Source organism: Lipotes vexillifer, unplaced genomic scaffold, assembly GCF_000442215.2.
Source record: "Lipotes vexillifer unplaced genomic scaffold, Lipotes_vexillifer_v1.1 scaffold1895, whole genome shotgun sequence".
Lineage (NCBI taxonomy): Eukaryota > Metazoa > Chordata > Mammalia > Artiodactyla > Lipotidae > Lipotes > Lipotes vexillifer.
In genome coordinates this window covers 209,150-230,506 of record NW_006778131.1, presented here as the reverse complement: position 1 = coordinate 230,506, position 21,357 = coordinate 209,150, and positions in this window count along the sequence as shown.

The window sequence follows — 21,357 nt, the reverse complement described above, 5'->3', positions numbered from 1 at the left end:
AATACCCTGTGGGGGAAACCATCTTTCCCAGTATGGACCCTCACTGGGATTGCAATAACCCCAATGAGGAATGGGAAAAGAATATTTTATAATTTGTGTAAAATCTGGACTCAAAGCAAGCAGAAGGAAACCCATTAATTTCTCAAAGTTCTCGGCCATCAGCCAGGAACACAATGAATACCCTACAGCCTTCTTGGAAAGGTTCAAGGAGGCAAAAATTAAATATACTAAACTAGGCCTGGACTCCCTTGAAGGAAAAACCATTTTAAAAGATAGGTTCCTTAACCAGTCTGCACTGGACATCAGGAGGAAGCTCCAAAACTTATGCAGGAACCCAGTGTTAATCTAGGTGAACTGCTAGCTACAGCTACCACTATCTTTTATAACTGGAACCAGGAGGAGGAAGTCAAGGCTCAGGAAAAGGAAAAGAGGAAATAAAATAAGCAGGCCCAATTATTGGCAGCCCTACAGGGGAAAACCCCATCTAGAAAAACCCTGACATATCCCAACCAAAGCCAAGACCAATGCCGGGTGTGCAGAAAGCCTGGCCTCTGGATCAGGGAATGCCCCAACAAGGAAAAGCCTCCTAAGATGCCCTGTCCAAAGTGCCAAAAAAGTGGCCATCGAGGAGCCAACTGCCCCCTGGGCCCAAGAGCCCAGAGGGCCAGGGGAAGTCCCTTGGATGGCCCTGGATTGACAGAACCCTTTGCTTCAGATGTCCCCCCTGTTTAACATCAGTATTACTGGAACCAAGGGCAAACATGGATGTGGCAAGTAGGACCACATCTTTCTTACTGGGTATGGGGGCTTCCTACTCTGTCCTAGTTTCCTTCTCTGGACCCTTCTCCTTTGACTCCTTTCAGGTTACAGGAGTCTCAGGTAAATTTACTACTAGACCTTTTACTGTCCCTTTGTGTTGTTACTGGGAAGGATATACCCTCTCTCATTCCTTCCTGGTCATACCTGAATTATCATACCTGCTGTTAGGTAGGGACTTCATGAACAATCTGGGAACAAGACTGGTACTTGGGGGAACCAACCCAGTAACACCCCTCCAATTCTTAGTCTTAGAGACACAGCCCCCTCTGAGTACTGACACACTAGCCTTAGCTGAGTTACCAGTAGACCCCAGGTCTGGGCCAGTGGAATGCCAGGGAGAGCTATAACAGCCTTCCCAGTACTTATCACCTTAAAGTCCCAGACTCTTCAACCCAGTAACACCCCTCCAATTCTTAGTCTTAGAGACACAGCCCCCTCTGAGTACTGACACACTAGCCTTAGCTGAGTTACCAGTAGACCCCAGGTCTGGGCCAGTGGAATGCCAGGGAGAGCTATAACAGCCTTCCCAGTACTTATCACCTTAAAGTCCCAGCCTCTTTCCCCAATCAGAAACTATCCAATTCACTCAGAAGCCCAAAGGGGACTGCAGCCTCTCATTTTTACAACGTGGACTACGTATTCCTTACAGTTCTTCTTGCAACACCCCTATCTTACCTGTTAAGAAGCCAAACAGAGAATACAGACTGGTCCAAGACTTAAGAGCTTTTGAGTGGCATGAGGAAAGGAGTAGAGGACAACAACTTACCTGGACAGTCCTACCCCAAGTGTTCCGAGACAGTCCCCACTTTTTGGCCAGGGCCTGACAAAGGGCCTCCAATATCTACACCTGGAGGAAGGGACTATCACGCAGTATGTGGATCACCTTCTTATTTGCTCCCTGGACCACAAGAGAGCCTTAACTCATGCTACCCAGACCCTCAATTTTTTGGCTGAAAGAGGCTATAACGTCTCTAAGTCCAAGGTCTAATTGGCACAGCAGGAAGTCAAATATCTGGGAGTAATCCTTTCCCCAGAGGAACGAAGGATCTCCCCCAGTAGAATACAAGGGATTTTAGATCTGTGAACCAACTACCTGAAAACAGCTCCAAGCCTTTTTAGGCCTCACAGGGTATTACAGACTATGTATTCCTAACTACGGACTAAAAGCACAACCGCTTTATGAAGACTTAAAAGGAAAATCTGACTCTAAACCTCTGCTCTGGGCCCCTAACCAAACCTGAGCTTTCCAACAGCTAAAGACATTACTATCCCAGTCCCCAGCCTTGAGAATCCCAAGAACTGATAGACCTTCCCAACTATTCATGGCAGAAAAACAAGGGATGGTTTAGGAGTCTTAACTCAGGAACTTGGCCCTGTCCACAGACCTGTAGGGTATCTGTCAAAGAGACTGGACATGGTGGCCACTGGATGACCCAATTGTCTTAGGGTAGTTGCTGCCTTGGCCTTATTGGTGGAAGAAGCCTCTAAGCTTACATTGAGGCAACCCCTAACTGTATATATCTCCCATTAGGTTACCTCTCTCTTGGAAGGGAAAGGCCATTTCTGGCTCACAGATAGCAGGATCCTCAAATATCAGACACTACTGTCGGAGAATCCAGATCTATGCGTCATGGTCTGCTCCTCTTTAAATCCAGCTACCCTGCTCCTCCTACCTGAAGAAGGTCTACCAGTTCACCAATGTGAAGATATAATATCTCATTCCTTGTTGCCCTGACCAGATCTAACTGATATTCCACTACAAAACCCCGAGGAGGTTTGGTTAACTGATGGAAGTAATTTTGTTTTCCGAAGGAAACAGGGCAGGAAACGGTGGTCTCCTTGACACAGGTTACCGAGGCCTGACTCTTCCCCCAGGGACCTCAGCTCAATTGGCAGAAATAATTGCTTTAACCCAAGCCTTAACCTTAGCTGAAAATAAGGCCCTTAATGTATATACTGATTCTAAATATGCTTTTTTGGTTCTACATGCTTATGCTGCTATCTGGAAAGAATGAGGCTACCTGACGGCCAGAAACAGCCCAATTAAGTATGGACCTCAAATTCTTTCCCTCTTGGAGGCAGTCCTCAAGCTTTCCCAGGCAGCAGTGATTTATTGCAGAAGTCACCAGAAGGGTGAAGATGAAATAAAAGGAAATTAGCTAGCCCATCAGGCTGCCTGACAGGCAGTCCTTCAGCCCTTTGTGATAGAGGGTGCCTTAGTTCCTTCCCTTAGTTATTTCCCTTCCCCATCTTACCTGCCTGAGGAAATCAAATAGGTCATAAAGTCATGGGTACCACCTTGACCCAGATGGATGGTACGAGAGAGAGGGCTTAACTCACCTGCCCCCATCGCTCCAATGGAAAATTATTAAATCTTTGCATGAGGCCTGTCACCTAGGGAGAGATATTTTATGCCAGACTGTTTCTTCTATTTTACCTGGAAAGGGACTTTACAATGTAGTTAATAAGGTAACCTCACCATGCGCTACTTTTCTGACTAACAATCCTCGGGGAACTAAGCCACCCACCTTGGCTCTTCTGGCTCAGAGACACGGAACATATCCAGGGGAAGATTGGCAAATGGACTTTACAATGGTTCCTCCCTACCGAGGATTTTGGTGTTCATGGACACCTTTGCTTTCTGGGTGGAAAGTTTCCCCACCAGGACAGAAAAAAGCTTTGGAGGTAGCCCAGAAGCTTTTAACTGAAATCATCCCTAGGTTTGGCCTCCCATTGTCTCTTCAGACTGATAACGGTCCTACCTTTGTTTCCCAAACTACTCAGCAGATATCCAAGGGTCTAGATTGAGTATCACTTTCATTTTTCCTGGAGACCCCAATCCTCAGGAAAGGAAAGAACCAACCAACATTTAGAGAATACCTTAAGAAAAATAACCCAGGAAACCTCCCTCAGTTGGAAGGAAGCCCTCCCTGTTGCTCTTTTAAGGATCAGAACAGCCCCAAAGGCCTTACTTAACCTCAGCCCTTATGAAATGCTGTATGGTAGGCCTTTCTTACAAGGGGACCTACTGATGGACTCTGACACCTCTGCCATTACATCTTATGTCACCTCCCTTGGGCAATTCCAACAAGCCCTCCGGAAATATGGGGTAAAAAGGCTTCCTTTCCCAGAGTCTCCTCCTTGCCTCTACTCTCCAGGAACACAAGTGTTCATCAAAACTTGGAAGGATGACTCTCCTGGTTATCAACTTCAGTCGACCTGCAAGGGACCCTATCCAGTCTTGCTCTTTTCTCCTACAGCTGTTAAAGTACCAGGGATCACCAGTTGTATTTATCATTCTCGGGTAAAGCCCTGGACAGCCACCGAACCCAAGGACATCTCCCCAGCTGAGAACTCCTGTGAACATTTGGAGGGCCTCCAGCTCCTGTTCAAATGAAAATGGCAAGATAAGTACATTCTAAATCCATGAACTCACCATTCCCACAGCTGGCAGAAATAATAGGCCTACTGTATCTCCTGACCTTTCTCATTGTGCTAGCTCTCATTCTATTCTGCATATCGTCACAAAATGAATTCACACACTGCCTCTTATTTCCCTAATACAGCATCTCTCCTTGCATTTATTGGACTTTGATCCTTTCCCTTCATTTCTTCATATTTTCACCATCCACTAACACCCACTCTATATCAAGTTGCAAAATTAAACAATAAAACTGACTGTTGGATATGCCCCAAGGGAACCTAAAACCTAGAGGAACTCTACTTATTGGCTTTCCCTACCTCCATTGAACAGTTATATAAATTATTGGGTCAATATTATGGGATGGATTACCTTTTATATGGGGGCCAAAGGCAAGTGGACCCTGACTCTTTTGCCTCAGGCCTAGTCTGTGTATGTACAGCCTCTGAGCTTCTAGGAAATGCACAGCTTTGTTTCAAGAACGTGGATGGATGGGCACCCACCTTAGGCTGGTTAAATGAGTCCTTTTGTAACTATACCCTCAACTTTAATCAGACTAGCCTGGGGTGAGATCCCTGGTCAGAAGAGGACAAATATGATGTACACAAAGGTAATTACACTTTCTTTGAGGAAACTCAAGGAAGAATGCAACTAAGAAATATATTAATGAGGACCATATCCCCATAAACAGCTCAGCCCTGGGAACTGAATATGTAGGGACTGGTGTGACCACTGGACACCTACCTAACCTAACCTCCCTGAAAGATCCTCTTCAAAAATATAATATAATCTAGTTAATATTCAGAAATTTGTTATATCAATCCCCCCATCACACTCATAATCAGTCAGAACTAGGATTCTCCCCTCTGTGTATAGATGATTACTTCTTCAGAGTTTGGCCTTCCAAATATAATTTTTGGCCATGGGACCCCAGCCTTCTTCTGGAGGAAAACACCCAGTGGGGATACCTCCAATGGGGGTATTCTTGAGGGGCACCAGATTTTCATTTCTACGTGGTACCAGGGTATATCTAGATCTTCCTACACTTTGGAGGGGCACTTACATGATCATTGCTGCTGTCCCAGATAAAACCATTATGACTACAAAGGACTTAGCTTCCTCAGGAGGCATTTCCTGTCTAGAAAAGACAAAAAAGAACCACTGGTTGGGGGGGTGGGGGGGACATGCTCATGATAACCCAATTCTTGATCAGCTCAAAGTGATCCACCATTTCTTTAGAGGAATTATTTTTGTTTGTAGGTATACCCCGCTTAGAGAGGAACATTTTCAATCTTACCATCACGGTCCAGAAATCCTGAAAGTCTATGGTAGCAGCGATTGAAGGGCAACAGTCAGCCCTAGATTCTCTGGCCAAGGTGGTTTTACAAAATAGGAGGGCCCTCAGTGTTATAACAGCTAAGGCCAGGGGTGCCTGTGCCCTGCTAAATGAAACCTGCTGCTTCTATGTTAATACCTCTGGCCAGGTTGAAGAAAACCTTCTGGTTTTAAAGAAAAACATCAAACTAATATAAGATCTGAAAGAGAGAACAAGACAGGACCCTAACTGGCTTCCTATCCTCCTCTCCTCTATGGTGACCCAGATATGGACATGGCTGGGGTCTTTGTTTGGACCATTAGTCCTGATAGCCTTTTTTGTTGTTGTTAGGCCCTTGTATCATAAACCTTGTTCGACTAATTTCAGAATGGATACAGGCTGTGTGATTCCAAATGGTTCTGTGACGTGGTTACCAGCCTGTTCAGCCTGACCCTGAGACTGAGATCTACATGGGACCCCTTGATGGTCATCACTCCAGCCCACCTCCTAGCTGAAAGATAGCAAGAGGAGGGACCCAGTCAAAACTCTGCCCCTTACCAGCTGGAAGCAGCTAGAGTGGTCATCACCCATGTCCCAAAGAATTGGGTCCCATACTCTTGAGGGGGGGATGTTAGGTAGTTAGACATTAATAGAGGAGATGACAGTGGCAGAAAGACAAGAGGGGAATAATCAAGTCACACCCCAACCATCTGGAGACCCTCCCTTGACATTAGCAACAAGGAGGTGAAAGTGGTGAAAAGACAATAGGGGAGTAATCAAGTTACACCTCAACCATCTTAGGACTCTCCCTGACCCCATACAGAATAAGCAAAACTATGGGCAGCAAAGGGTGGTGGGCAACTTGTCCTGATAAAGAGGGAGCATGGTAACATGAGGGAGCTTCCCTGGGCTGCAGGTGCCCAGGCTAGACAGGCATATAACCTATAGTAAACCCAAACCCATTATACCATCACTATAATAAAATCTGCATGTGGTTTAGCCCTCCCGCCCCTGGTGGCCTTTTCTTAGTGAATCAAGGGTAAGGGCATGCACAATAATGAACTTGTTACATAGTTCAGGACTGTCAATCAAATAATGATCCCCTGTCACTCACATGATCACGCCCCACCTCCTCACAGAACACTCCTTACAAACACCCTTAAGCCTGTACAGGAGTACCAGTTTCATATCCGAGAAAGAGCCCACTCTCCCTTTGAGAGTGTAACTATGCTTTAATAAACTTTGCTTTGCATTTAAGCCTGAAGTGGTAGTCTGCAGTTCTTTGCTGCTCTGTGTCTTCCGTTGACCTCCTCGGCTGAAACTATTTGACACAATTCATGCCAACCCAGTAACAGTTTCTTGATAAATAGTGCCTGTGCCCTGAGTTCATACCCCACCAGGATGAGTGGAGGAGGATGTGGCAGTGGGGAACTGTGTGCCCTCTCCTGGATTAAGTGGATGTCAGTAGAGTAGCTATGGCTACCTAAAGCATTTAGGCAGATGGTCAGGAAATCACCCCACAGAGTCCTTGAGCTCCATATTTGCAAGAGAGAGCAGCATGAGCTGTGTGCCCAGAGAGTACAGTGTGTCACAGAGAGAGCTGGATTGGAAGGGGACTTTTAGAAGGGAACAGAGAATAACATGGCAGGACCTGCGTGTAATAAGACAAAGTCCACATGGGCATGAGGATGGCTCAGCAGATTGCAACATGGTCAGATGATAACCTGAGCAGATGCTCCCACCCACCACCATCAGCCTTTACATCTCACTGACATAATTCAAACCTTCCTGGATTGTTAAAAGCAATTATAGGTAAATGTCAAATATGGATCTTAAATTTACAAAGGTTAACTTTGTCTATATGGAGGAAAGGTGCAAGTTAAATTGAGTGACAAAAACAACAGAGGCTCACACTCACCCTGTAGATGCATATCAAATTTAAGAAAAGAATGAAGCTGGGTGAGATAGTAAATGTTTGGTTGGTTGACCTGGGATCAAAAAGTAATTAATTTTTGGAACTATGGACTTAAACTGTCAATATAATATGTTATGGGAATAATGTGTGTACAATATAAATAGTCAGTAGATCACATGGGCTTAGTTGAAGAAAATTTAACTAGCTAAAGGTTTCAATAGACCTTACAATTCATTAATAAATTATAATGACTAAAGAAAGGGGATGACCCTTATCAACTGCACTGATAAAATAATCTTGGAGGGTGTGTGTGTGTGTGTGTGTGTGTGTGTGTGTGTGTGTGTGTGAGAGAGAGAGAGAGAGAGAGAGCATGAGAGAGAGAGAGAGAGAGAGAATGAGAGAGAGAGAGAGAGAGAGGTGGTAGTTATTTGTAATGTAATTTGCTCTAAACTGGTTTGAGTTCAGAGAAATGTAACAAGAATTCAAAAAAAATTAACTGGGTCCAGTATTCTATGAATAATATTGAGACAAGCTGGGACCTGGGACCTGGGACCCTTTTCTTCAGTGCTTGCACCTGGATAAATGTCCCCCGGAGCAACAGAAGAGAAAGAAACTGTAAGGGACTAAAAATAACTGCACACATGTGCAGCTGGGGCAATGATGAATAATAAAATACAAAAAGACCGAAAACCAACTGTCACTTCTGTGTGCCAGGAGCAAAAGCAGGGCACTGCGTGTAATCCCTGCACACAGCACCACTAAGGGGGTGGGCAGACCACCTAAGCTATGCCTCCGGCTTGACCCACCAATCCATCTCCACCCTCACCCCATTTAAAGAACCAGCCCACCTTCCCCAGTGAGGAAGTAAGGGAACCTTTTACTTGTTTTCTTTGTTTTCATTCCCTCTTGCTGCATCAGGAGTCCCAATAAAACCTTGCCTGAATTCCTCATCTGGCCTCCTATCAATTTCTATTGATTAAAGGACCAAGGATCCTGGTCAGTAACAATACAACCATACACCATAAATCTGATTAGCTCAGGGCAGTTCCATTAACACCTGTTGTTCTAGCAATTGCAGGTTTTACATAGCTACCCTCTATATGGAGAACAATTGGAAGAAATGGAGTATTTTTATCTGTAGGTGAGAACTGGGGGACTGGGAAGAAAGAGACTGACCTTAGGTGGCTATCTCAAACAATAAGGTCTCTTACATGGAGAAGGAATTAATCTTCTCTGTGGTGCCAGTGGATAGAATAAGGCCACTTATGAGATATACAAGGAGAAGTATATTTACTAGGAAAAGAGAACTTTTTATACATCAAAATGCTCTGAAAACAGAGTAGGCTTCCCCAAATTGAAGTGAGTTCCCTATCACTAGGAGGCTAATAAAAAACATTGAGGTTTTGCAGCGAGTATATTATAAGGGAAATTCAAATGTCAGATGGGTAGTGGGGTCAACTGAATTTTTAATCTTTCCCAAACCTGTTATTCTTAAAATTTTTAGTTTTAAACCATGTGGGGAATCAGAAAAGGATTTGAAGTGTGAATGAAAAGTGTTGCCAGCCATATCAGCAAACAAAGGATGCTGCAGCCATCAAGCTATCAGCCACTACACACCCCCTAAACTGAGCCTGAGGGAACTCAAGATGGAGACCAACAGGCTGCATGCCAAACCCTCAGCCACTGCAGCCATCCCCAATAGTGCACCCTGAGGGGACTCACGAAGGGAAGGAACAGGATACTGGCCCCAGAGAGTTGAGCTGCATATCAAAGGAATGATTTCAATGATTTTTGGGAATCATTGGGAGGGAGGGAAGAATCATATGGGAAGATTCTTCCATTTTCCCATAAGAAAAGCACCCAATTCATTAACTTGAGATATCTGGTTTTCTTTAATTAACAGTAATCTTTTGAAGTTCTGACTACCTGGTCTTTGTTGCAATAACTGCTATATATCCTGGCCCCTCCCTTACCTCTTTGGAGAAGTACCTTAAAGCTATCTGAGAGTACTATCTCCCAGGCTTGAAGTTCTCATAAATTCTGCCAAATCAAACATAATTCTCAACTTTTAGGTTGTGCATTTTATTTTCAGTCGACAGAAGAATAGAGAGAATATGATTGTTAGAAATCATTATAGGTTACAAAGGCAGTTGTAGGAACAGAAATATTGAAAAAACTTAAGTACTTTCATGTTCCCATTTGTTATCAACCAAAATGTATTATTTGTATTTCCTATGCTGCTCCTTTTACTAAATAACGTAAAACCCTTGCCAAATACATTTTGCAAAATATGAATAACCCAAAATGCAGAAACACTCTTTGGATTTTTACAGTCCAATTGGCATCTTCTAGTAGAGTACACAGCCAGTTTCTGGGACTTCAGAGTTTGACTGAGAGACAATTCCCAGGTACTGTGCCTGTGGACAGTAGAATGAGGATGTGGAAATCTAGGATTTCCTGTTGTCTTCACATGGGTAACAATTAGCATACTTTCTGGAACAAGTAATAGAAAACCAAACAAAAAGTAAAGATATGTTCTATGTTGTATATTAAAAAAAAAGCCAGAATAAGGCATTTACAGGTTTGGTGGATTCAGTGACTAATGCTGTCAAGCATCAAATTCTCTGTGATTCTTTTTGGCTGTCCCTTCACAGTTGTAATCCAGCTGAAAAACACAAACAACCACATAAGCTAGATGAAGCAGCTGTATAGATAACAGATACTGCTCTCACATTAAAATGTCTAAAGGCAAAAAAAAGAGTGTAAATACCTTCTTTTTAAAAAAACATCTTTATTGGAGTATAACTGCTTTACAATGGTGTGTTAGTTTCTGCTTTATAACAAACTGAATCAACTACACATATACATATATCCCCATATCCCCTCCCTCTTGCATATCTCTCCCTATCCCACCCTTCTAGGTGGTCACAAAGCACCGAGCTGATCTCCCTCTGCTGAGCGGCTGCTCCCCACTAGCTATCTATTTTACATTTGGTAGTGTATATATGTCCATGTCACTCTTTCACGTCGTCCCATCTTACCCTACTCCCTCCCTGTGTCCTCAAGTCCATTCTCTATGTCTGCATCATTATTCCTGTTCTGCCCTAGGTTATTCAGAAGCTTTTCTTTTTTAGATTCCATGTATATGTGTCAGCATACAGTATTTTTTTTTCTCTTTCTGACTTACTTCACTCTGTATGACAGACCTAGGTCTATCCACGTCACTACAAATAACTCAATTTCATTTCTTTTTGTGGCTGAGTAATATTCCATTATATATATGTGCCACATCTTCTTTATCTATTCATGTGTCGATGGACACTTAGGTTGCTTCCATGTCCTAGCTATTATAAATAGAGCTGCAAAGAACATTGTGGTACATGACTCTTTCTGAATTATGGTTTTCTCAGGGTATATGCCCAGTAGTGGGATTGCTGGGTTATATGGTAGTTCTAATTTTAGATTTTTAAGGAACCTCCATACTGTTCACCATAGTGGCTGTAACAATTTACATTCCTACCAACAGTGCAAGAGAGTTCCCATTTCTCCACACCCTATCCAGCATTTTTTGTTTGTAGATTTTTTGATGATGACCATTCTGACGGGTGTGAGGTGATAACTCATTGTAGTATTGATGTGCATTTCTCTAATGATTAGTGATGTTAAGCATCTTTACATGTGTTTGTTGGCAATCTGTATACCTTCTTTGGGGAAATGTCTATTTACGTCTTCTGCCCATTTTTAGATTGGGTTGTTTTTTTGTTTTGTTTTGTTTTTTTGATACTGAGCTGCTTATAAAATTTGGAGACTAATCTTTTGTCACTGCTTCATTTGCAAATATTTTCTCCCATTCTGAGGGTTGTCTTTTCATCTTATTTATGGTTTTTTTGCTGTGTAAAAGCTTTTAAGTTTCATTAGGTCTGATTTGTTTATTTTTGTTTTTATTTCCACTTCTCTAGGAGGTGGATCAAAAAAGATCTTGCTGTGATTTATGTCATAGAGTATTCTGCTGATGTTTTCCTCCAAGAGTTTTAAAGTGTCTGGTCTTACATTTAGGACTTTAATCCATTTTGAGTTTATTTTTGTGTATGGTGTTAAGGAGTGTTCTAATTTCATTCTTTTACATGTAGCTCTCCAGTTTTCCCAGAACCACTTATTGAAGAGGCTGTCTTTTCTCCATTGTATATTCCTGCCTCCTTTATCGAAGTTAAGGTGACCATATGTGCATGGGTTTATCTCTGGGATTTCTATGCTGATACATTGAACTATATTTCTGTTTTTGTGCCAGTACCATACTGTCTTGATTACTCTAGCTTTGTAATATAGTCTGAAGTCCAGGAGCCTGATTCCTCCAGCTCCATTTTTCTTTCTCAAGATTGCTTGGGCCATTCAGGGTCTTTTGTGTTTCCATACAAATTGTGAAATTTTTTGTTCTAGTTCTGTGAAAAATGCCATTGGTAGTGTGAGATGGATTATATTGAATCTGTGGATTGCTTTGGGCAGTATACTCATTTTCAAATATTGATTCTTCCAATCCAAGAACATGATATATCTCTCCTTCTGCTTGTATCATCTTTAATTTCTTTCATCAATGTCTTATAGTTTTCTGCATACAGGTCTTTTGTCTATTTAGGTAGGTTTATTCCTAGGTATTTTATTCTTTTTGTTGCAGTGGTAAATGGGAGTGTTTCCTTAAATTCTCTTTCAGACTTTTCATCATTAGTGTATAGGAATGCAAGAGATTTCTGTGCATTAATTTTGTATCCTGCTACTTTACCAAATTCGTTGATTAGCTCTAGTAGTTTTCTGGTAGCATCTTTAGGATTCTCTATGTATAGTATCATGTCATTTGCAAACAGTGACAGCTTTACTTCTTCTTTTCTGATTTGGATTTCTTTTACTTCTTTTTCTTCTGATTCATGTGGCTAAAACTTCCAAAATTATGTTGAACAATAGTGGTGAGAGTGGACAACCTTGTCTTGTTCCTGATCTTAGAGGAAATCTTTTCAGTTTTTCACCATTGAGAGCAATGTTGGCTGTCGATTTGTCATATATGGCCTTTATTATGTTGAAGTAAGTTCCCTTTATGCCTGCTTTCTGGAAAGTTTTCATCAGAAATTGGTGTTGAATATTTTTGAAAGCTTTTTCTGCATCTACTGAGATGATCATATGGTTTTTCTCCTTCAATTTGTTAATATGGTTTTTCACATGGATTCATTTGCATATATTGAAGAATCCTTACATTCCTGGGATAAACCCCACTTGATCCTGGTGTATGATCCTTTTAATGTGTTATTGGATTCTTTTTGCTAGTATTTTGTTGAGGATTTTTGCATCTATGTTCATCAGTGATATTGGCCTGTAGTTTTCTTTCTTTGTGACATCATTGTCTGGTTTTGGTACCAGGGTGATGATGGCCTTGTAGAATGAGTTTGGGAGTGTTCCTCCCTCTGCTATATTTTGGAAGAGTTTGAGAAGGATAGGTGTTAGCTCTTCTCTAAGTGATAGAATTCCCTGTGAAGCCATCTGGTCCTGGGCTTTTGTTTGTTGGAAGATTTTTAATCATGGTCTCAATTTCCATGCTTGTGTTTGGTCTGTTTATATATTCTATTTCTTCCCAGTTCAGTCACAGAAGGTTGGGCTATTCTAAGAATTTGTCCATTTCTTCCATGCTGTCCATTTTATTGGCATGTAATTCTTGTAGTAACCTTTCATGATCCTTTGCATTTCTTCAGTGTCAGTTGTTACTTCTCCTTTTTCATTTCTAATTCTATTGATTTGAGTCTTCTCCCTTTGTTTCTTGTTGAGTTTGGCTAATGATTAATCAATTTGTTTATTTTCTCAAAGAACCAGATTTTAGTTTAATTGATCTTTGCTATCATTTCCTTCATTTTTTTTTCATTTATTTCTGATCTGAGCTTTATGATTTCTTTCCTTCTGCTAACTTTGGGGTATTTTTTGTTCTTCTTTCTCTAATTGCTTTAGGTGTAAGCTTAGATTGTTTATTTGAGATTTTTCTTGTTTCTTGAGGTAGGATTCTATTGCTATAAACTTCCCTCTTAGAACTGATTTAGTTGCATCCCATACATTTTGGGTCATCACGTTTTCGTTGTCATTTTTTTCTAGGTATTTTTTGTCTCCCCTTTGATTTCTTCAGTGATTTCTTGGCTATTTAGTAGTGTGTTGTTTAGCCTGCATGTATGTGTATTTTCTACAAATTTTTTCCTGTAATTGATATCTAGTCTCATAGCATTGTGATAGGAAAAGATACTTGGTATGATTTCAATTTTCTTAAATTTGCCAAGGCTTGACTTCTGTCCCAAGATGTAATCTATCCTGGAGACTGTTCCATGAGGACTTGATAAGAAATTGTATTCTGTTTTTGGATGGAATGTCCTATAAATATCAATTAAGTCCATCTTGTTTAATGTATCATTTAAAGCTTGTGTTTCCTTATTTATTTTTATTTTGGATGATCTGTCCATTGTGAAAGTGGGGTGTTAAACTCCCCTACTGTGATTTTGTTACTGTTGATTTCCCCTTTTATGGCTGTTAGTATTTGCCTTATTTATTGAGGTGCTCCTATGTTGGATGAATAAATATTTACAAGTGTTATATCTTCTTCTTGGATTGATCTCTTGATCATTATAGAGTGTCCTTCTTTGTGTCTTGTCTTCTTTATTTTAAAGTCTATTTTTTCTGATATGAGAATTGCTATTCCAGCTTTCTTCTGATTTCCATTTGCATGGAATATCTTTTTCCATATCCTCACTTTTGGTCTGTATGTGTCCCTAGGTCTGAAGTGGGTCTATACGGGTCTTGTTTTAGTATCCATTCAGCCAGTCTGTGTCTTTTGGTTGGAGCATGTAATCCATTTACATTCAAGGTAATTATCAACATGTATGTTCCTATTACCATTTTCTTAATTGTTTTGGGTTTGTTGTACGTCTTTCCTTCTCTTGTGTTTCCTGTCTAGAGAAGTTCCTTTAGTATTTGTTGTAAAGCTGGTTTGCTGGTGTTGAATTCCCTTAGCTTTTGCTTGTCTGTAAATGTTTTAATTTCTCCGTCAAATCTGAATGAGATCCTTGCTGGGTAGAGTAATCTTGGTTGTAGGGTTTTCCCTTTCATCACTTTAAATATGTCCTGCCAACTGCCTTCTGGCTTGCAGAGTTTTTGCTGAAAGATCAGCTGTTAACCTTTTGGGGATTCCTTAGTATGCTATTTGTTCCTTTTCCCTTGCTGCTTTTAATATTTTTTCTTTGTATTTAATTTTTGATAGTTTGATTAATATGTGTCTTGATGTTTTTCTCCTTCAATTTATCCTGTATGGGACTTTCTGCACTTCCTGGACTTGATTGACTATTTTCTTTCCTACGTTAGGGAAGTTTTCAATGTTATCTCTTCAAATATTTTCTCAGTCCTTTTCTTTTTCTCTTCTTCTTTCAGGACCCCTATAATTCTAATGTTGGTGCATTTAATGTCGTCCCAGAGGTCTCTCAGACTGTCCTCAATTCTTTTCATTCTTTTTTCTTTATTCTGCTCTGCAGTAGTTATTTCCACTGTTTTATCTTCCAGGTGACTTATCCGTTCTTCTGCCTCAGTTATTCTGCTGTTGATTCCTTCTAGAGAATTTTTATTTCATTTATTGTGTTGTTTATCATTGTTTGTTTGCTCTTTAGTTCTTCTAGGTCCTTGTTAAACGTTTCTTGTATTTTCTCCCTTCTATTTCCAAGATTTTTGATCATCTTTACTATATTACCCTGAATTCTTTTTTAGGTAGAGTGCCTATTTCTTCTTCATTTGTTAGGTCTGGTGTGTTTTTACCTTGCTCCCTCATCTTCTCTGTGTTTCTCTGTCTTCTCAGTTTGCTTTACTTTCCATGTTTTGGGCCTCCTTTTCACAGGCTGCACATTTGTAGTTCTTGTTGTTTTTCGTGTCTGCTCCCAGTGGCTAAGATAGGTTCAGTGGGCTTCCTGGTGGAGGGAACTGGTGCCTTTGTTCTGGCGGGTGAGGCTGGATTTTGTCTTTCTGGTGGGCAGGACCACATCCAGTGGTGTGTTTTCAGGTGTCTGTGACCTTATTATGATTTTAGGTAGCCTCTCTACCAATGGGTGGGGTTGTGTTCCTCTCTTGCTAGTTGTTTGGCATAGGCTGTTAAGCACTGTAGCTTGCTGGCCATTGAGTGGAGGTGGATATTAGCATTGAAATGGAGATCTCTGGGAGAGCTTTTGCTGTTTGATATTATGTGCATCCCAGAGGTCTCTGGTGGATCAAGGTCTTGAACTCAGCTCTCCCACCTCAGAGGTACAGTCCTGACGCCTGACCAGAGCATCAAGTCCCTGTCAGCCACAGAGCTTTTGGGAAGTCTGAGGTCTTCTGCCAGGGTTCAGTAGGTGTTCTGTAGGAGTTTTCCACATGTAGGTGTACTTCTGATGCATTTGTGGAGAGGAAGATGATCTCCACATCTTACTCCTCCACCATATTGAAGTCCCCCCTCAAATACTTTCTTGTGTTGCTTATTAAGACAAAGTAAAACTTTCCCAGAAGCCACACAAGTAGATTTATGCAATAGCAGACAACTCATTGGATAGTAACCAATGTGTCCATGTGACAAAAAAATCACTGATAAAGGAGATGGAATCACCATGGATTACTAGGTACACATTGGCTAAATGAATATTTAATATCTGAGCAAGTTTACGATTGTCTAAACAGGAAAGAAAAGTGGTGGGACAGGGATGAATTTTGACTAGGTAACCAACAATGTCTGTCATAGCTCTCTTGTGCCAGGTTCCAATGTCTGCTTTAACACAAAAATACCTGCTATTTTAGTTTGCTAGGGCTGCCATAGCAAACTATCACAACTTGGCAGGCTTAAAACAACAGAAATTTATTGTCTCACAGTTCTGGTAGCTAAAAGTCTGAAATGAAGTTGTTGACAGGACCATGTTCTCTCTAAAACCTGCCCAGGACTCCTTCATGGTGTCTTCCTAGCTTCCTGTGTTTGCTGGAAATCTTTGGTGTTCCTTTGCTTGTAGATATAGCACTCCAATCTCTGCCTCCATTATCACATGGCTGACTATTCCCTGTATGTCTCTGCTTTTTCTTCTCATAAAGACTTAGTCATATTAGATTAGGGCCTAACCTAATGACTTCATCTTAACTTTATTACATCTACAAAGACCCTATTTCCAAATAAGGTCACATTTACAGGTCTCTGAAGATAGGAATTTAACCTACCTTTTTGGAGGAACACAGTTCAATCCATAACACCTACACAGTGATGCTCTTTCAGGGTTACCAATTCAACTCATAACACCTACATTAGTGATGCTCTTTTAGGGTTACCAATGCTGTAACATTGTTTCTTGTGAGTTTCCCTGTGAAACAAGGTCTGGAGTCTCCACATAATAAGACAGCAGGGTCTAATAAGGTTTGAAGACTTGAGTACTATTTGGGTCATCTTGGGAAAGCCACTTATTTTCTGTGAAACTCTCAGTTTCCTTACCACATAAGAACTTCACAATATGATACTCTGATCAAAAGACATTATTTGTCTGGTCTCAGAAGAAACCTCTAAGGAGATGAATTTATCTGCCCACCATTTTTGATTATATTAAACATTAGATCATTTAATTTACCACTTTCTAGTGTCATACTCATGAAATATTCTGATTATAAAGTCTTTCCATGTGATAGGTTTATATAATATGTGAACTCTCTCTCCCTAAAGTTGTTACATTTCACAGTATAATTTGAACCATTGACTTTAAAATATTATGAAAAATTAGAGATTTTGATTTTTTTTTAATTTCCAATTTCTCAGTGGTAGAACTTGATGATCTGCCTTCTATTAAGGCAGATTCTAAAAGGCAATGTGACAGTCTCATTTTCATTAATGTATAATGTGTTTACTTGTTTGGAAATTTGTAATCTGAGGTGCTTATGGTTTAATAGTAGAGACATAATTATTGATTGGGATATTACATTATGAATATAATAGGAAAGTATAGAGCTGAATGAGGTCAAGTTTTTACAGGTGGAGTTTGTGAAGAAAAACATCCTTACCTCCAGTTACAGGATCAAGATGGTCCAGAAGAAAGGGAATTTCTCGAATTCCAATAGCATCTTTAACAAGCACAGACCAAGTTGGGTTGGCATAAGTTTAGGGGAAGAGAGCCTATCCTTCTTATCCCTTCCAGGAGAGTCACAAGAATTGAAAGAGACTCAAACGAAAAGGTGAGAGTTGGCTCTGATGCTGGGACAGGACTCATGCTTTAGTGACTATAGTAATTAATATTTGTTTCTGCCTGATACCCCTTTCTCAGCTTTCTCTACTAGAGCATGCTTCTGTGTGTGTGTGTGCGCGTGTGTGTGTGTGTGTGTGTGTGTTTCTACTCTATTCAACTAGGTGCAATTTTCTGTATTCATCTAGTGTTTCTTTTGGAAAATAATGTGCATAAGCAAACATGAAATTAGTGTATGGTCAATTTGTTTCCTGATACATTAATCACATTGGAACAAAGTCACATTTTTAAAATGAGCATAATAGCAGAACTGATTATATTCCTAGAATAAAGCGTATTTTCTCTCCATCTAACTAAAGGTGTTTCATGGCAATATAGTTGAACAAAACTTTTCCTATTTGGTATTGTAACAACTTAAAACAATTTTCCCCCCAAATGTATGTGAAATCCATTAAACTAATAAAATGGATGCACATTCTGATATCCAATTTTATACAGTTGTGTGACATTGCTATGATATGCTGCTTGCTTCAGTAAAAATAGGATTATTTTACAGAGTATTCTACAGACCCAGCTTGAATCAAGATTTTTAATGTTGTTGCTGTGTATTTAAAATGCATCTTTGTGCTAAATTACTTTTTTCTCAGGACAAATAATCACACAAGGAAAAGAATATAAAAACATTAATTTGGCTTCCCTGGTGGTGTAGTGGTTGGGAGTCTGCCTGCTGGTGCAGGGGACACGGGTTCGTGCCCCGGTCCAGGAGGACCCCACATGCCGTGGAGCTGCTGGGCCTGTGAGCCATGGCTGCTGAGCCTGTACGTCCGGAGCTTGTGCTCCGCAATGGGAGAGACCACAACAGTGAGAGGTCCGTGTACTGCAAAAAACAAAAAACAAACAAAAAAACATTAATTGTTAATTGGAATAGTCAAAAATCTGTTCAGCATTTCCTTTACAATACTGATTTCTACACATTTCTATCAACTAGAAAAATGCTCTGTAGGGAGAACATTGCAAATATTGTTTCAGTGGGGTTTTTAGGTTTGTTTTATTTTTTGATTTAGTACTCTGTGCATTATTCTTTATTTTTTTAATTTTTATTTTATATTGGACCATAGTTGATTAACAATGTTGTGTTAGTTTCAGGTATACAGCAAAGTGATTCAATTATACATATACCTGTATTTATTCTTTTTCAAATTCTTTTCCCATTTGGTTATTACAGAATCTTGAGCACAGTTCCCTGTGCTATACAGTAGGTCCTTCTTGGTCATCTATTTTAAATATAGTAGTGTGTACATGTCTATTCAAAATTCCCAATCTTCCCCTCCCCCATCCTTCCCCACTGGTAACCATAAATTCACTCTCTAACTCTGTGAACCTGTTTCTGTTTTGTAAATGAGTTCATTTTTATCATTTTTTAAAGATTCCACATATAACTGATATCATATGATATTTGTATTTCTCTGTCTGACTTACTTCACTTAGTATGAAAATCTCTAGTTCCATTCATGTCACTGCAAATGGCATCATTTCATTCTTTCTTAATGGCTGAGTAATATTACATTGTATATATGTACCACATCTCCTTCATCCATTCATCTGCCAATGGACATTTAGTTTGCTTCTGTGTCTTGACTATTGTAAACAGTGCTGCAATGAATATTGGGGTGCATGTACCCCTTAAAACCATGTTTTCTCTGGATATATGTCCAAGAGTAGGATTGCTGGATCATATGGTAGCTCTATTTTTAGTTTTTTAAGGAACTTCCATACTGTTCTCCATAGTGACAATATCAATTTACATTCCCACCGATGGTGTAGGAAGGTTCCCTTCTCTTTTTTTCACATCTTTATTGGAGTATAATTGCTTTACAGTGTTGGTTAGTTTCTGTTGCACAACAAAGTGATATATGTATACATATATCCCCATGTCCCCTCCCTCTTGAGCCTCCCTCCCACCCTCCCTATCCCATCCCTCTAGGTCATCACAAAGCATTGAGTTGATCTCCCTGAGCTATGCAGCAGCTTCCCACTAGCCATCCATTTACATTTGGTAGTGTATATATGTCCATGCAACTCTTTCACTTTGTCCTAGCTTCCCCTTCCCCCCACCGTGCTCTCAGATCCATTCTCTACACCTCCATCTTTATTCCTGCCCTGCCACTAGGTTCATCACTACCACTTTTTTAGATTCCATATATATGCGTTTAGATTCCATATATATATGTGTTAGCATACGGTATTTGTTTTTCTCTTTCTGACGTACTTCACTCTGTATGACAGACTCTAGGTCCATCCACCTCACTACAAATAACTCAGTTTCATTCCTTTTTATGGCTGAGTAATATTCCATTGTATATGTGTGCCACATCTTCTTTATCCATTGATAAATGGATAAAGACATTTAAGACATTTAGGTTGCTTCCATGTCCTGGCAATTATTAGTGCTGCAATGAACGTTGTGGTACATGTATCTTTTTGAATTGTAGTTTTCTCAAGGTATATGCCCAATAGTGGGATTGCTGGGTCATAAGGTAGTTCTATTTTTAGTTTTTTAAAGAACATCCATAGTGGCTGTATCAATTTACATTCCCACCAACAGTACAGGAGGGTTCTCTTTCCTCCACACCCTCTCGAGCATTTATTGTGTCTAGATTTTTTGATGATGGCCATTCTGAACTGTGTGAGGTGATATCTCATTGTGGTTTTGATTTGCATTTCTCTAATGGTTAGAGATGCTGATCATCTTTTCATGTGTTTGTTGAACAAATGTATATCTTCTTTGGAGAAATTTAGGTCTTCTGCCTGTTTTTGGATTGTGTTGGTTGTTCTTTTTCTATTGAACTGCATGAGCTGCTTGTATATTTTGGAGATTAATCCTTTGTCAGTTGCTTCATTTGCATATTTTCTCCCATTCTGAGGGTTGTCTTTTCGCCTTGTTTATTGTTTCCTTTGCTGTGCAAAAGCTTTTAAGTTTCATTAGGTCCCATTTATTTATTTTTGTTTTTATTCCCATTACTCTGGGAGGTGGGTCAAAAAGGATCTTGCTGTGATTTATGTCATAGAGTGTTCTACCTAGGTTTTCCTCTAAGAGTTTTACAGTGCCTGGCCTTACATTTAGGTCTTTAATCCATTTTGAGTTTACTTTTGTGTATGGTGTTAGGGAGTGTTCTAATTTCATTCTTTTACATGTAGCTGTCCAGTTTTCCCAGCACCACTTATTGAAGAAACTGTCTTTTCTCCATTGTATATTCTTGCCTCATTTGTCAAAGATAAGTTGACTATAGGTGCATGGGTTTATCTCTGGGCTTTCTATCTTGTTCCATTGATCTATATTTCTGTTTTTGTTCCAGTACCATACTGTCTTGATTACTGAAGATTTGTAGTATAGTCTGAAACCAGGGAGCCTGATTCCTCCAGCTCTGTTGTCCTTTCTCACAATTGCTTTAGCTGCTCAGGGTCTTTTGTGTTTCCATACAAATTGTAAAATTTCTTGTTCTAGTTCTGTCAAAAATGCCATTGGTAATTTGATAGGGATTGCATTGAAACTGTACTATAGTATATAGTCATTTTGACAACATTGATTCTTCCAATCCAGAAGCATGGTATATCTCTCCATCTGTTTATGTTATCTTTG